The sequence below is a fragment of the Gopherus evgoodei genome, chromosome 6 (assembly GCF_007399415.2).
Source record: "Gopherus evgoodei ecotype Sinaloan lineage chromosome 6, rGopEvg1_v1.p, whole genome shotgun sequence".
Taxonomy (NCBI): Eukaryota; Metazoa; Chordata; order Testudines; family Testudinidae; genus Gopherus; species Gopherus evgoodei.
Genome location: NC_044327.1, coordinates 30,772,880 through 30,789,505, shown reverse-complemented (window position 1 = coordinate 30,789,505; position 16,626 = coordinate 30,772,880). Strand labels below are relative to the sequence as shown.

General features: G+C 39.5%; 1 protein-coding gene across 5 annotated transcripts in view; it reads right to left on the bottom strand.

The window, feature by feature from the left end:
- Positions 1-16,626, bottom strand: part of CNTLN (centlein) — a 263,011-nt gene that overhangs the window by 15,770 nt on the left and 230,615 nt on the right. The gene's annotated exons all lie outside the window — the stretch shown is intronic.

The following is a 16,626-nucleotide window of genomic DNA, read 5'->3' as shown; positions in this document are numbered from 1 at the left end:
AGGGACAGCTTAGGTGAGTAGAGTGGAGCAGAGCGCCCTACATGCCTGAACCCTAGTGTATATACCCTACACGGCTCTCTACTTGCCCAAGCAGTTCTTCCCATGTTTACATCTCTATTTTTAGCAGCGTAGTTGCTCGCTGCCTCCCTGCTGTTAGAGCCTCATCTCACCGCAGGGAAAGGCTCTAGCAGGGGGAAGCAGTGGAGAACAGGTCTGGAATTTCCCCACTGCAAGAGCTTTTCCCCACTGTCAGAGTCTTTCACTGCCATTTGTAGCTGCACACCACAGTGACAAGGGTGGACTCAGCCTGCTTTCTCTGCAGCGTGTAGCTACCTATGTAGAGCCTGTACCCTACACCCTGCCATAAGTGTAAACAAGGTGCAGTGCGTACAGTGAAAGCAGAACAGGTATTCCAATCTGTCTAATGTCAAAAAAAGCAAAAGGATTCCAGCTCCTGTGGTATTTTCAATATAACGGCTTGAGACAATGTATTTCCATAATATTTCTACACCAGCCAGCTGGCTGTGGGGGAAGTCAGAGCATGGGATTTTCAAAATAATCTAAGGGAACTGGGCCCTATTCTCTCCTGGCCAAATTAAAAGTAGCTGTGTAGGCACTGCTTTAATGTTGCAGCTCAGGCTCTCAGGCCTCCCTATCCCTTCAGGCTTGAGAGCCTGAACCCCAGCTGAGCCACAACTACATGGCTATTTTTAGCATGCTAGCAAGAGTCCCACTAAACAAAATCTGTGGATCCAGGCTGAGGCAGATGCATTTCACAGATGCAGCACTGACTTACCCGAACTGAGACAGGAAGCCACTGTCCAACTGATTTAAACAACTAACCAATTTCTAACAGGGTTTGGTTTGTGTTGAACCAAAGTGTGTTGAACTGAGTAGCAACACTGTTCTCTAATTCAGTAAAAGTCCAATACAGACTGTACTGAAGGTTCAGATTTACTCTGGTCTGAGGTTCCAAACTAATCAAGCATTTCCCATTGCATGTTTGACAAATTTAAATATTTTGAAAGAGACAGAACTATAGACAAACCTGCTGAAGTGAATGCAGGATATGGCTTTAATGTAGTATTCGATGTTTGATAACAACACCTTTTGTTAGTATTAGCGATGCTAGTACTTGCTCTTTCTTTTTGTTTTCCTTTGTCTTAAATCTAGGGGATATTTTCCTGCTCAAGTCATTTTCCCAGCTTAGACGTTACTGTCAGATTTATTCCTGTGGGACATACTTAGCTTCTACCAGCCGACTGGAGTGGGAATCCCTGATTAATTCCTGAAAATGGCTCTACAACACATCAGTGCAATTGCTACTGGGCCAGCTATATATAATGCAATAGTTTAAATCTCCAATCCTTTTTAAGCAGTAGGAATTGTCACATTAGCTATAAGCTGCATGTAGTTATATAAATCTTATAACTGTGTATTACAACATCCCCTGCAGTTATCATTACAAACTAATTTCCATTATAAACCTTGTTTCCATATTTTCCTAACTTTCTGAAACATTCATTTTTGGGGTGAAATTTTCCATTCTTAGTCTCTACAGAAGGTGACTTTTTTTTTTTTTTTAAGTTTGAGCAATGTATCTTTTGCTATTTTTGAGGTCTAAAAGGATGAAAATATTACATTTCCTATTTTTAAAAATGGCAACACATTTTTACACAGAGATTATTTGGAAATGGTGTAACTTTGAAAACTGGCATGTATGGTAAAGTGTCCACACTGAGAAGTAAATCCATGACCAAGGCTGACAAACACTGATTGGATAATAATAAAACTTCCCATCTCCCCCTATTCAGAAAAGATTATTCCCATGTAGGGGAGTAGATACTATGGATTTTCCCCATGCAAAGGGCTGGGGGGTTTCAATCTGCTAAACACTCAACATTACAATTGACATGAGTTGATCTTGGACCATTGCAATGGTACCTGATGATGGCCTCAGTGCCTACAACTATGGATGTAATTACCATGATTACTTACACAAATGACCCCAGAGCTGTCTGAAGAATCACTTGCATGTGGAGTCCTTGATTTATATGCATAGTCAAGGTAACCATGTGCACAAACGTAGGGAAGTAACTATGCAAGAAATGAGTGCATAAATAAGCCTCTGCTTTCTAAAACAACACAGCCAGAAAAATCACCAGAATCATGAAATGCAAAAGTTAAGATTCCAAAAGCAGTGTTATCTTAACTATGTTGCAAATCACGCAATGTTTTCTAGTCCACTATTTAAATATCTATTTTAATAGTTTATTCTTTTTGTCATAAAAGATATATACTATAAAAACATTCAAGATGTGCAACATGGCCCTGTTAATATTTCAACGGTAACTCAGACTTTGCATTACCTTATTTCTGGTGACTAACATTTAAACCTTAATGACATTACAAAGGTTTTTGTGTATTTGAATAGGATTTGTTTATTATATGGATCATTATGGTTCTGTGGTAAAGGCACAAGATTGGGACAGAAGACTTCAGAGTTCTATTCCCAGCTCTGCCACAGTCATCCTGGGTGACCATGGGCAAATCACTAAGGGGTACATTTTCAAAGCTGAATTCTTGAATCTAGATGCCTAACTTTAGACATCTAGGACCTAATTTCTAAAAGTGTTGTGCACTCACAGCTCCAGTTGACTTCAGTGGAAAGTCAGACACTAGGTTTGTAAAGCTGGGCACCCAGAAACTGGGGCGTGCATATTTAAGACCACTTCTGAAAATGTGGGCCTTAAGAACTTCTCTGTGCCCCAGTTTTCTCCTTCTGTAAAATGGAACTAGACCTTTCCTATCTACAATGAATGTCATGAGGCAACTTCTCTGTGCCACAATTTCTCTTTCTGTGAAATGGAAACAGTGATTCCCTAACATTTGCTCAAATGAAATTTGTGAGGCGAAATACATTAATATTTTTGAGGTGGTTCAGATATTATACAGTAAATTCAATTGATGTAAGGCCTGTACAAATAAATACTTTATACAAGCTTTTTACTTTATACAGACTCTAAAATGCATGCTGGTTACAGCCTTGCATGAGGGGCAACACACAGGTGTGCCACGACAGAGGAGCCCTGGGAAAGAACTGTAATGGAGAGTACATATAACTCAACCAGGGACTGGGAAACAACTCTCTGTGGGCAGGTTACTCCATAAAGGCCCACCACAGGCTTTCTGAATCACCTTAGTTTGCCACTGTGGACCACAGCTGTGATCTGGTATGGCAATTTCTATGTCTCCTCCCACTCCTGGATGTTCACTTTCTTTTCAAACCACCCCTTTTACTCTTGGAACAGCCTCTCCTCTGGTGGTGGCTAGGCAAAGTCATCCAATGATGATCCTCACCTTTTTTCTATTGTATTGTTCCCCCTGCTGTTTGTGAGCTAAGTCAGGTCGAGATTTTGTTTATTATCTGTTTATAGAGTGCTCTGTACCTACTGGTTACTAGGCAGTATAAATCCTATTCTATTTATTCAGTCAAAAATGTATTCCCATTAGTATCAACAGAATAGAATCATAGAATCACAGAATATCAGGGTTGGAAGAAACCTCAGGAGGTCATCTGTCCAATCCCTTGCTCAAAGCAGGACCAACACCAACTAAATCATCCCAGCCACGGCTTTGTCAAGCCGGGCCTTAAAAACCTCTAAGGATGGAGATTCCACCACTTCCGTAGGTAACCCATTCCAGTGCTTCACCACCCTCCTAGTGAAATAGTGTTTCCTAATATCCAACCTAGATCTCCCCCATTGCAACTTGAGATCATTGCTTCTTGTTCTGTCATCTGCCACCACTGAGAACAGCCTAGCTCCATCCTCTTTCAAACCCCCCTTCATGTAGTTGAAGGCTGCTATTAAATGCCCTCTCATTCTTCTCTTCTGCAGACTAAATAACCCCAGTTCCCTCAGCCTCTCCTCGTAAGTCATGTGCCCCAGCACCCTAATAATTCTTGTTGCCCTTTGCTGGACTCTCTCCAATTTGTCCAAATATTTCTGTAGTGAAGGGACCAAAACTGGATGCAATACGCCAGGTGTGGCCTCATCAGTGTCAAATAGAGTGGAATAATCACTTCCCTTGATCTGCTAGCAATGCTCCTACTAATACAGCCTAATATGCCGTTGGCCTCCTTGGCAATGAGGGCACACTGCTGACTTATATCCAGCTTCTTGTCCACTGTAATTCCCAGGTCCTTTCCTGCAGAACTGCTGCCTAGCCATTCAGTCCCTAGTCTGTAGCAGTGCATGGGATTCTTCCATCCTAAGTGCAGGACTCTGCACTTGTCCTTGCTGAACCTCATCAGATTTCTTCTGGCCCAATCCTGCAATTTGTCTCGGTCGTTGTGGACCCTATCCCTATCCTCCAGAGTATCTACCTCTCCTCCAGAGTATCTACCTCTCCTCCCAGCTTAGTGTCATCTGCGAACTTGTTGAGGGTGCAATGAATCCCATCATCTAAATAATTAATAAAGATGTTGAACAAAACTGGACCCAGGACCAACCCCATGGTCCCTGCTTGATACCAGCTGCCAATTAGACATCGAGCCGTTGATCACTACCTATTGAGCCCAACAATCTAGCCAGATTTCTATTAATCTTATAGTGCATTCATCCAATCCATACTTTTTTAACTTGCTGGCAAGAATACTGTGGGAGACCGTATCAAAAGCTTTGCTAAAGTTAAGATATATCACATCCACCACTTTCCCCATATCCACAGAGACAGGAGTTTAAGGATTTTAATAGGAGTCCTAAATAAGGAATAGGAGATTTGCCTCACCACCGTTAATATGATGCCTTGCCACTCCTGAGGTTTCACTTCTTTCCTTATTTTGATGATAAACACATATTTCACACTAATACACAACAGGTTTTTATTCAGTGAGAATTTGTCCGTGCAGCTGCTGAGCCACAGAGAGTATGAGAGTTTCCTGATTAAGCATAACTGTGAAGGCTACTCCCTAGTCCTTTGTGGTACTTGCTCAGAAGTGGAAGTGATGCCAATGATGGCCTTACACGGGCGCCTGATGGGGATGGGGGTGGTTTAAAGGAGTATGAGCAGCACAGGAAGATGTCCTTCTGCCTGACAGATTTTTTTATAGAGTGCAGCCAAGGAGAAATGTGGAGCCTTCTAAGGCAAAGGTTTCTCCTCAAATGGCAATCTGGGGAAGTCCCCCCTTACCTCCCAATTCTTCCCCTCTATTTTAGGCCATCTATTGGGGGCAGATATCCCATTTCAATGACAAGGTATAAAACCACCCCCGTGTCCCTTTCAGCTCACTTTCTTTTGGGGAGAAAATACTAGGCCTGAGACACGTCTATCCTCCTCTTCCTCCTCCTGGAGCCATGCAGTCTCGTTTATGTGTGCTCCTCACTTTCCAAACCTATTCCACAAATCCCAACTGCGGAGGTGGAAGGGTTTTCTTCCATTTAGGCTTTGTATAAACAGGATGATCAGCCAAAGTTCAACTAGCATGCACAGTCCAGAAGACTGTGCAGAATTTCACCTGTATAACCTTACAGCACACAACCCATTTACACATGCAAAGGCAATACTTGAAAGCGTAGCAGATTTGACCCATATGTACAACTGAAACACTGTACTGCAAATGTTTTACCCATGAAATTTCAACAGAATAGTAACAACTTGGACACATCACTTTTTATGGATATTACAGTATACAGTTGTCAATAAAATACAGTGAAGTTTCTCTCCCTTCTTTCTTTGCAATCTGAATTGACATATAGATAAAAAACATTCAACTGTATGTATATACATTTACTACAGAGTTAAAAATCTAAGGAAATTGAAGGGCATTACTAATAGCTTTAAACAATACTAAAATACATATTGATGGTTATCTCATTTCAGTGCAAATTCCTCTAGATATAAACAATTTACATTTATAACCCATGAGCACTTATTTGTAGACAGTCATTCAAAGCTTTGTTCCCATCACACATACCAGAAATGGAATAGAAAACCTTAAATGAACCAGGAAGATCATTGGCTCCTGTGAAAATAGCAGCATGAGGGAAGTTTTCACTGAGGAAAATGATCTGAATGTTGCAGAACAGAATGTTAAACTTGAAAAACGAATGCATCTTATTACTATTATTATTATGTATTATTATTTGCATTATAGTAGCGCCTACAGGCCCCAGCTTAGATCAGGTAAAAACACACAGAGATAGTCCTTGCTCCAAAGAGCTTATAACCTACTCTAAACAGACAAGACAGACAGAGGTACACACCAAGACAGTGGCAGAGCCAGTGGCACCTATCCATAGACTAAACTGCCTCTCCAAAAATACTTGCCAAAAATAGTTTTAAATACTATTTAAATACTAAGTACACATGCATCTCTCTATACTATCAAGCCTTCTTCCTTGTTCACATAAACAGGTTGACAACAACCTGTTATACATTCTTTCACAAAAGAAATGCAGGCGTATTCACGTACAGTGTTTTGGAGCACAGATCTCAACTTTTTGCCTTTTAAAAACGTAGCCTGAAAAGTCAGTTAATATTATAACAGAAAAAAAGAAGAAAAATAGTGACAGTAGTGACAGAAAATAGAAATGTCAGTGTGTGGAATTTTGTGGCCAATTCTGATCTCAAATCAGTTTTACAGTACTGTAACTGTGCTGACTTTAGTGGACTTATTCCTGATTCACGCTGGGGCAATCGAGAGGAGAATCAGGCCTTTTTTGTTGATAGTTTTTCACTTTCCATCCAATCTTGTTTGCCTACTAGGATGACCAGACAGCAAATGTGAAAAACTGGGACGGGGGTGAGGGATAATAGGATCCTATATAAGAAAGAGACCCAAAAATTGAGACTGTCCCTATAAAATCGGGACATCTGGTCATCCTATTGCCTACATATCATTCCTCCATAATGCAAAGGTAAAAAGATATAAGTAGTTGAAGTAAGAGTTATAAAGCCATAATTAATTCCTTGAGTACATCATTTTAACTGTATTTCCCTCTAAGTGACTTCTCTTAAGCAGTCACAGGTGAGGAAAATTACAGGAAATAAACAGTTTAAAATATTTTTGAATAATTTCAAGATTAGCAGTTCAAGGACACTAAATACACTGTGCCAAGTTTCCTTAAAATTGTTCAATGATTAACTAGTTCAATACAAATTAAATGATTTATTGTAACCAACTTCAAATTTTAAGACAACCAGATTTAAATAATCAGGTAGGAATTCAGTCTAACCTGAATCTATGTAAAGAATTGCATACAGGAGTTTCTTCAATTGTCTTTTTCTCCTATCTGATCCTTCGCTTTGCTGCTAATGTTCTGTTATAACCCCAGCCAGATTTCTTAGCCAATGCTGATAATTACTTTGTTTTATCTATTTCCTTTTTTATCCTTACCACATGTGTCTTGAGGTTAAAAGTTCAATATATTCAGGGTATCTCTTGTAATATAACTCAGAGTAGATGTGTGGGCACAGCCCCTTCCCACTGCAGTTGTATCAAATGGATACTTCATCCCTAGAATAGAGGAGGTCAGACACCTCTTGACAAGAGGGGTATTTGGTAACAGATGCTATTTAATCTTTACAATCATTTTAGTGCTTGATATACAGTAGGGAGTAGAAGGTCAAGGAATTTAGACTATGGGTCAGATCATTTTCAGGCTCATGTTTTTCTTAAGTAACATCAGTAAAGACTCCATAGTTCTTTGTCATCCTGCCACCAAACCTACAGAACAACCACCATATTTTGTGACCCAGCAAGAAGAAACAAACATTAGCTTACTCTGCACTAGAGAACAATATCTGAATTTAAATGCATATAGTCAGTGTGATCGGACAGAATATTCGTGGTAAAATATATTAATGACCCCAAAATGCTGTTTATGTGAAATGAGCTGTAATTATGATAATAGAATATTAGGGCTGGAAGGGACCTCAGGAGATGATCTAGTCCAACCCCCTGCTCAAAGCAGGACCAATCCCCAGACAGACTTTTGCCCCAGATCCCTAAATGGCCCCCTCAAGGATTGAGCTCACAACCCTGGGTTTAGCAGGCCAATGTTCAAACCACTGAGCTACGATCTTCAAGTCCTATCTATTGTAAATTGTGCTTTACTGTAACACGATAATAGATTTTAGAGCTGATTCTCACTTCATTTACCCCAGGTTTACCTGTAATTTAAACAGTTGTAAACTGTATTAGAATAATGATGTTTATTTAAAGCTTGCACAAAAATACTACTATGATTATCTATTTATAAACAGTAGTGCTCAAAGCCCCCTACTGAGATCAGGGGCCCACACACATAAGAAGATTCAGCCCCTGCCTTAAAGAGCTTACATTCTAAATAGAGGAACACAGAGGTGAAGCAACATCATACAGCAAGTCAGCAACCTAGACATAAACAGAACCTAGGTTTCTTGACTCCCAGACTAGTGCCCTATCCACTAGCCCACGCTGCCTCTCTGCACAGACATCCACAAAACATAAAAAATAGAAAACAAACTCTCTGTATGAGAGCCAATAGGCACCTAAAGCAAACTAAATTCAAGCCTAACTTAAAAGAGGCCAATTATGCCGCTGCTCACATCAGGAGGGGGAGCATTCCACAAATCGGGGGGTATGGAATGATAGATCTAAACAGCACGTCTTCTGTCTTATTGAGACTTTGGCTCCCAAAGCCCCATAACTCTTAGACCTAAGTGAATGAGCTGATAAAAATTGTGTAAGAATCTCAGAAAGATATTTGGTAGCCAGCCTATTAAATGTCTTAAAGTACAGTGCTAGTCTAAAAAGAATGACCAGGTAAAATAACGTTCTTACTCCAAAGATCTGCTCCCTGTACGCATTCAGAGTCATACCTGCCGACTTTAGTGATTACAGTAAGAGCTTTTATTACTTTTTTTTAATCTGTTAGGCACTATAGAGCAAACTCAGGTGGGAGAGTGAGTTGGATTCTATTCTTTTTTTTACATCAGAGTTATGTCATTACAAAACAAATCAATTGCATGACAGCAATAAGCTATAGATATGCAGTGTTGCCCAGAGGATTCAGGATGCCTGGGGCAAAGCAATTTCGGGGGCTCCTTCCATAAAAAAAAAGTTGCAATACTATAGAATACTATATTCTCGTGGGGGCCCCTGTGGGGCCCGGGGCTTGGGGCAAATTGCCGCCCCCCCCCCCCCCCGACAGCCCTGTACATATGTCACTGAGAGCATAACTTGGCGTCAGCACGTTCATTATTGGTGATTATGCTTGAGGAAAAATTTAATTTGACTATCCAATCCCAGGTAGAGTTAGCAGAGTTGGCAATTCAGGGTTAAAAAACAAACCCCTTTACTTGTATATTATGCATATCTGATCTGGAATCAATAACATTCAGTAAACATGGAATCCCACAGTGCCATTTTTAAATGTAAAGTTTGTAGTCATTTTCCAGGGTAAAACTGTCTTTAAATAGTAAAAACAAAACTACAAAATCACCAATACACACCCAATGCACTGAGTGACAAGGACAATAAGCAGAATCCCCTCTGACACCCCAATAAATCACTCACAGTAGTAGACACTGACAAGAGATGAGGGTTTAGGGTTGATTGTTTTAATAGACTAATATGGAACCTATTACAACCATCTGACTGGTGTCAAAGGCAGGCATCATGATTTACATACCAGAGAGGGGGTCACAGTCTGGTGATATTCATGAGATGGTAAAAACCTGTCTTCATCATAACTAGCATGTGATCAATTAATTTTACCAGTGGTGAAGGACAGAGCCCAAATATGAATTGTAGTGGCCCTCTGAAGCAATCCCCCACTAAGAACTGTGAAGACTATAGAAATACTACTCTTCTCATATCTCTTTCCTAGCTCAGTTAGCAGAATGACTTGTGGACAGGTAGGATTTATCTTCATTTATGCATTAACAAAACAAAAATGTTGTTAAAATAGTGCTCAAGCAAATTCTGTCCCTTTCAGAATCCAGGAAGAACTCTATAGACATCTGGGTACCATCAGCTTATAAGAGATAGCCCAGCTTAAACTCAAAAGAAAAATTTCACAAGACACAGCATATATAAAGGCTGAAGAGCATCTTTTGAGCATTACCACTAAACTGTTCCAATCACCTGAAATAATTATGCAAAGCAGTCCATAAAGGGGCCACTACAAGGACCCTTCGCCACTTACAGATGACGCAACGATATTACCTCCAAATTAAGAATTTTAGGTACAATCTTCAGCCCTCATCACACACAATCATTCTCCCCAGCTTTGATATTTTCTTAGGCCAAACCCTAACAGTGTCCAGAAAAACAGCTACCAATTATGCCCCTGCAAACACTGAATCTCTCTCATAGGAACACCACTGACAGAACAGGCGCTGCCACACAGTCACCATAGTTTGCAAATTCTGACCTGTTCACCTGCTGCAGGATGAACAGTCACTCCAACTACAGCTATTGGTCCACCACTGCAGCAGTAACACGATCACCACTGGCTTTTGAGATTCATTTGCAGTTTGGTCAAACTCTCTGATGGGTTTGTTCCAAAAGAATATATAGAAGTCCTTTTGTGATTTCTGTTCAAAGGCCACTACACAGGACTCAAGGGAAGGAGACTCCTTTAGATATTCACTATAGCAGCTCTATAAGCTTGGACAACATTGTTGCATTACTGTAACTCTGTAACACTACGAGATAAGGTTCAACATTAGTTATGTGACTCAGATGTACAGACATTTACTCAGGAGGATTACACATGCAGCTGCTGAAATATGTTATACCCTGCAATTTCGTTACATAGAATCGATCATTTAATCTAATTCTTCCAAATTGTGATGCTGGCTGAAGACAAAAAATGTTAAATAATATTCTAGATATTTTATCTACATCCATATAATCTTTATCTGTTACAGAGATAAAACCCAAGTGAAATCATTTTTTCTACAGCTTAAAAATAATAGAGAATGTTGAGTAAGGAAAAGCTCCCTATTTATCCTTCTATTTTATTAATCAAGATTCTATCCATTAAGACATTTACATTATACTGTTGTACTGTATGCATCACTAATCATATGCCATCCCTAAACAGTAGGAGTTCAGCCGTTCACTTCATTCATTAAAATCCACAGAGCCTATTATTCTGTTTACAGTCTAATAGATATTCACTGACACTATTCAGGCCTCTGATTCAATTTGCCTAAATCCCAGCTGCAGAGTAATCCTGATGGAGATCAACTTAATTTATCACCAATTTCTTCTCAGAACCATCAACTGTTGCTGTTTCCTAATAAAAGCTGTGGTTCTCTTTTTTCCCTGAAACCAGCACTCCTAGTAGAAAAAATGATCTGTATTTGATTTTTAAAATGGTAAGTTTTTTCTCTCTCTCTTCTTCTTCTTTTTTTTTTTTTAATAGAGAGAGACAAGTTGTGTTTTGCATGTAGAACATCCTCACTTGCAAGGCATTTGCTGCATTATTTGCCATTTATAAAACTCCATGAGGGCTGTGTTTTGCAAATGAAAATACTGATTTTCATCAAACTGAGTTGCTTTCCTTTAACCATGTATTTGGTTGATTCAGGTAGAACACAGCTTGTCAGACTCCATCACCTGCTACAGCACAATACAAAAGAATCGCACTGAATATTTTTTCTAGATAAAGTGATGACAATTAAGAGCCTGCTTAATGGACCAGATAGTTTTCTTCTGGCTTTTAAATGTTCCCAATTGGGAACATATTTCCTATCAACTTACAGCCATGTCCAAGGTGTTCACTTTCAAAGCAAAACTGATAGCGTTCATTTACATAAATGGTACAATAACCATTCTCATTTCTAAGCTGTCCCTGTAACCTAATAAAGTGATCTCTGGACAAACTAACAGTAGCAGATTTTTTTAAATTACATGGATTTTGTCTGTGCAGTAATCTCTAGTTCTCTTATTTAATGGAGACTAGTCCATTCCTAACTTAAAATACTAAGCATTTTTTAGCCTCTGCATTCCACGCTCTTCCCACTGCATTTAGTATCTTCTGATGCAGACATGGCTGATGAACGTGCAAGTCCTCTTGCTGGTGGGAAAGTTCAACTGTCCACTTCTACCAAGGATGAAGAAATCCAACTGTAAATCTGATGAATGCTATGAAGAGTAGCTCTGTTCAGTGAGATAAATATTGGCCATATATCATCATGCCCATCCTGTATCATATCTAGGCAACCACTATTGGCCTGTGTTCTTTTCATATCCTAGACCCAGCAATGAAGGAAGTGAAAGAGGATCACTATCCTGGTCACCTACGCCTCGGGTATGGACAGGCAAAGAAACATCACCAGAAGGAAGGTACCACTGAGAATGTGTAGAGTTTTCTCTTCTCCCCTATTGCTCCTGGAGAATTTTGAGTGTCGCTGACAAGGATTTATCTTATTTCCTCCTTCTCCGGGAAACTGGTTCCCGGAGTGGGAGGGTCCATGAACTGGAGTGTGAGTGTGTGTTGCTTTTTTGCCAGGCAGAGATCCGGATCACCAAATAGGCCCAGAACATTTTCCAAATATCAGGAAACTCCCCAATACAACCAGCTACTTTGTCACTAATTCCCAATTCCTACAATCTCAGACCCTTTTCTCAATTTTCATATCCACTCATGCGAGTCATTCTTATGTGAGGCCTTTCACTATGTTTTAGTCAATAGGAAAATGTTTGAATTTTTCATATTGTCCCTCTGAAGAAAACTATAGCAAATGAGTAACATACAGCACACACAGACTTGGATCTCACCACAATATATTCATGAAGAAATTATTCTAACATTCCATAACATTTATTACTGAATTACCAGGCAGGGGCCTAATTAAAGCAACGGGTGGTATATTATGCACGTATCACCCCTAACTTCTTTGTTATCAGTCTTTGATACAGTCCCTGATCCAAAAACTTACAGTCTAAACCAAATATAGAAAAGGAAATATCTATAAAATGATATATATATTGAAAGTCCAAACTTTAAGTGCTGTCATTTGTATCATCTAAATAATGGGCAACAGGTGTTACGAGTGCATAATATGCCACCCATTCCTTTAATTAGATTCCTGCCTGGTAATTCATTAGCAAATGCTAGGGAGTGTTAAACCTTTTCATCGTGAATATACTGTAGTGAGGTCCAAGCCTGTGTGTGCTCTGTTTGGGTAAACTGCTGTAGGTTGCTTCCGAGGTACATTATGAAAAATGCAAACATTTTCCTATTGGCTAAAACACAATTAAAGGCTTCACATAAGAATGACTCACATGAGTGGAGATGAAAGAAGAAAAGATGGCTGATTTGCATACAAGGAGAGAGCATAAAGTGCAGCCTGGCAAAAAACATGAAGATGGAAGTGGAAAAGGAATATAAATGGGATTGTCAGAGATGGGCTTGAGAGAAAATGAAAAAGAAGAGAATAGATGTAGGCAGGTATAGAGATGTGGAGCGAATTGAAAGCAAAGACAAGAAGCTTTAAGTTGCCAAATATGAGAGGAAGCAAGTGTAGGTAGTTCAAGAAGGCAGTGAGGTCAAAGTGCATGAAGAGTATTAATTTGTGGCGACATTTTGCATATATTGAATGGAGGTGAGATGAGAGGCAGGGAGGCTATGTAGGAGACTGCTTCAGGGCAAGTATTTTAGCAGTGGGGATGAAGCAGATGAGTTTTAGAGATGTGTTGCAGGAAGAAGCAATGGGACTTGGTGAGACAGTTGGGGCAGAGGGAAAGACGTGTTAATATGATGCACAAAAGATTTAGATGAAACTAAGAGAGAAGATAAGCTCACAAAGAGAACTAAGGAGGGAGTAGACAGAAGGAACGAGAACTGAAAAGAGAAACCAGGGAGACACGATTATAGAGCACATAGGGATTTATCAAGGAACAGGTGTAAAGGTAGGAGAAATAAGCAGAGAAGGGGGTGATTGGCTGTGTTAAAGTGGCAGATTGAGAAGGATGAGAACTGAAACAAAGCCCTTGCAATAAGAGTTTATAGAGAGAAAGTAAGATATAGAAGAGACATGGGGGACGAAGGGAGGGGTAAACACACAGAATTTTGCCAAAGAAGTAGGATTGTTTAGAATGTTTGAAAATAGACTTGAACGGGAAAGAATGAATATGTATTATATTGTAGAAATTCAGTCTGGTCCCTTTTACTAGAGGCACCTTGCAGGGTAAGAGGAGGAGTAAACACAAGTAAGAGAAGACAAAGGACATAGGTTGGAGGGAGAAAGAAGCAAAAGCAAAGAAATGTGTGGGGAGGAGCAGGTGGGGGAGCTGAGGGTGGAGAGAAGAAGCAAACAGAAGAAAGGGGGAAATTAGAAGGAGAAGAATAAGGTGGCTGAAATGTAAAGATTGGGAATAGGCGGATGGACTGGAGGTCCTGAAAGGATCATATGATGGGAGGAGTGTTGTGGCTCAGGAAGAGAAAATAAGTAATAATAAAGGAGAGAAAGAGAAAGATGGTGATGAGAAAAAGGAATAAACACAAGAGATTAATGCCAGAGACAGAGTGTGGTGTTTGCACTAATAAAAATAAGTTAGGTTTAATGAGTGACCAAATTAGTATGCTAAAGTGATGACCCAGAATAAGACATCAAACAAAGAGGTTAAATTGAAGAAACAAGAGATAACTGCAACTGGATGAGTAATTCATATGGAGACAAGTATCCCGTGACAAGAGTTAAGTATTGAGACAAGAGGGAGGGCCAAACACCAAAGTAAAAAAATGAAGAGAATGGAAAATTGACAGTCATCTGAAGAGAATAGAAGAGACAGTGCAAACTTCAAAAAAAAGTAACTGGAGTCATGTAAGAGATTCTATAGCAGTGGTGGGCAATCTGCGGCCTGTGGGCTGCATGTGGCCCATCAGGGTAATCTGCTGACGGGCCATGAGACAGTTTGTTAACATTGACCATCCATGGGCATGGCTGCCCGCAGTTCCCATGGCTATGGTTCACCATTCCTGGCCAATGGGAGCTGCAGGAAGTGGCAACCAGCATCTTCCTGAGGCCTGTGCCACTTCCCGCAGCTCTCATTGGCCACGAATGGTGAACCATGGCCACTGGGAGCCGTGGGCAGCCGTGCCTGCAAACAGTCAATGTAAACAAATTGTCTTGCAGCCCCCCAGTGGATTACCCTGTCAGGCCACCCACTACTGTTCTATAGAGAAAAGGGGAACATGGAACAAGCTCTTAAGCCTGATTCTTCTCTCCCGTTAGTTTTACACCAGTGAAATTCCATTGCCTTCAATGAAGTTACTCTAGAATTACATCATAAGTGAAAACAGACTCCACTATCCTGGGATACATGTAGAGAGAAACTAGAAATGGATAGGTTAGACCTAATGCAGATGTTCCTATTTTAGCCAGAACTCTTGGGTGAATACCATTTGGTCCTGGTGACCTAGTACTGTATAATTTATCAATTTGTTCTAGATATATCATTTCACATTTACAAAAATCTTCATAAAAATGCCTGCACATAAGCAGCAAACTTAGTGCTTTATTCTAGCTAAAGATTGTGAACTACTTTCTTTAATGCATGAAAGATGTAAATTCACTATTCTAGACTAGGTCTGTCAAATGATTATAAAAATTATCATAATTAATTGTGAGATTAAAAATATAGATGTGATTAATGTCAGTTTTAATTGCACTGTTAAACCATAATATAATACCAATTTAAATGTATTATAAATATTCTTGGATCTTCTTCTACATTTTCAAATGTATTGATTTCAATTACAACACAGAATACAAAGTGTACAGTGCTCACTTTATATTATTTTTTACTACAAATATTTGTACTATAAAAAATGGTATTTTTCAATTCACTTCATACAAGTACTGTAGTGCAATCTCTTTATCATGAAAGTGCAACTTACAAATATAGAATTTTTTATTTTTTTTACATAACTGCACTCAAAAACAAAACAATGTAAAACTTTAGAGCAGGGGTCGGCAACCTTTCAGAAGCGGTGTGCCGAGTCTTCATTTATTCACTTTAATTTAAGGTTTTGCGTGCCAGTCATACATTTTAACATTTTTAGAAGGTCTCTTTCTCTAAGTCTATAATATATAACTAAACTATTGTTGTATGTAAAGTAAATAAGGCTTTTAAAATGTTTAAGAAGATTCATTTAAAATTAAATTAAAATGCAGAGCACCCCGGACTGGTGGCCAGGACCCAGGCAGTGTGAGTGCCACTGAAAATCAGCTCATGTGAGGACTTCGGCACCTGTGCCATCGGTTGCCTACCCCTGCTTTAGAGCCTATAAGTCAACACATGAAGGGGCATGAGACTGTTTAGCATATCTGGCACGTTGCAACGTCAACTTGCAATGCCAACTACAACAGTGCCATGCCTTGCAAAAATGACGGCTACAACAGTGCCATGCAGATGCCAGTTCTCACTTTCAAGTGACACTGTAAACAAGAAGGGGCAGCATTATCTCCTGCAAATGTACACAAGCTTTTTTGCTTTAGGGATTTGCTGAACAAGAAGTAGGACTGCTGAACAAGAAGTAGACTTTTATAAGGTGAATTCAAAAATACTATTTCTTTTGTTTATCTTTTTACAATGCAAATATTTGTAATCAAAATAATAAT